Source organism: Orcinus orca, chromosome 1, assembly GCF_937001465.1.
Source record: "Orcinus orca chromosome 1, mOrcOrc1.1, whole genome shotgun sequence".
Taxonomy (NCBI): domain Eukaryota; kingdom Metazoa; phylum Chordata; class Mammalia; order Artiodactyla; family Delphinidae; genus Orcinus; species Orcinus orca.
Window position 1 is genome coordinate 174,177,744 of NC_064559.1, and position 1,709 is coordinate 174,179,452.

Sequence of the window (1,709 nt, forward strand, 5' to 3'; positions counted from 1 at the left end):
CTAACCCCACATTCTCCACGCGCGACGCGCAGCCGGGTCTACAAGCGTTCCTAGAACAGAGATGAGCTATCTGGAATAAGGCCAGCAAGTGACCTGTCCATTTAAACCACAGACGAATAATACTGCAGCCAGCCCAATATCTACTGCCACTTCAAGTAGTGGAAGAACAGGGAAGTCTATAAGCTTTGCAGCAGAATTGCAGAGTATGATGTGAGACAGAGGCTGTCCATTGCCACTGCATTTGGATGAATCTAGCTGTGGTTGGAGAAAGTGCATCTTGCCAAAATATATGGGTTTTCTTTAGGTGATTCTAGGAGGCCTCTCCGTGAAACAGCAGTTTTGGTAGAAGATGTAGTACACACTCAGTTAATTAACCTGTTACAGCACGCTGCTGAAGTTTCTCAACTTCGGGGAGCAAGGGTAATCTCTGCTGAAGATCTTCTGTTTTTGATGCACAAAGATAAGAAAAAACTTAGAAGACTGCTAAAGTACATGTTTTTCCGAGACTACAAATCAAAGATTGTCAAAGGCATCGACAAGGATGATCTTCTGGAAGACAAATTGAGTGGCAGTAATAATGTGAACAACAGATAAAAAGCTCAAGACTTTCTCAACTCTATTGACCAAACAGGAGAATTCTTGGCAATGTTTGAAGATGATGAAATTGATGAAGTTAAACAAGAAAGAATGGAGAGAGCAGAAAGACAAACTCGAATTATGGATTCAGCTCAATATGCAGAATTCTGTGAAAGTAGACAATTAAGTTTCTCCAGAAAAGCCTCCAAATTTCGAGACTGGTTGGACTGCAGCAGTATAGAGATAAAGCCCAATGTTGTCGCTATGGAAATTTTAGCATATTTAGCGTACGAAACTGTGGCACAGTTAGTGGACCTGGCTCTTCTCATGAGGCAGGACATGGTAACCAAGGCAGGAGACCCCTTCAGCCATGCCATTTCTGCCACCTTCATTCAGTATTACAGCTCTGCTGAGGGATCTTGCCTGAGGTCCTACCCAGACTCTCCTGAGAACACCCCTCCTCCTACACCAAGCGCTCCATCATCTGGATCACAGCTCTCAGGGAGAACCACATCAGGATCCCTAGGGAATGGGAGTGCTAGACAAGACTCAGCTAAAACCAAACAAAGGAAAAGAAAAACGAGCACCGTGGCCTGTGGTGTTGAGGCTCACATCAATGCCATCCAGCCCTGACACATCAGAGAGGCCGTTCAACGCTACGGCCACAAGACTGGCCCCCTTTCCACATTCACAAGTGCCTACCGCAGGAATGGGATGGCTTTTCTGGCCTGCTGATGTGACTGTGACTGCGACAACAGGAAAGGCAATGTTATATTAAGGTGATTTCTCTTCCCCTCCTTGGGCAAAATAAAATACAAGTTTACCTTCTCCACAAAACAAACAAAAATAGAATCTGCCTGCCAATGCAGGAGACACGGGTTCGAGCCCTGGTCCAGGAAGATCCCACCTGCCGCGGAGCAACTAAGCCCGTGCGCCACAAGTACTGAGCCTGTGCTCTAGGGCCTGCGAGTCACAACTACTGAAGCCCGTGTGCCATAGCTACTGAGGCCCACGTGCCTAGAGCCCATGCTCCACAGCAAGAGAAGCCACTGCAAGGAGAAGCCCATGCACAGCAAGGAAGAGTAGCCCCTGCTCGCTGCAACTAGAGAAAGCCCACGCACAGCAACGAAGAC

At 47.3% G+C, this 1,709-nt stretch overlaps 1 pseudogene; it reads left to right on the forward strand.

Annotated features, from left to right (window-relative positions):
• The first annotated feature begins 298 nt into the window (after positions 1-298).
• Positions 299-1,404, forward strand: LOC101283394 (transcription initiation protein SPT3 homolog; annotated as a pseudogene).
• Positions 1,405-1,709: the final 305 nt, after the last annotated feature.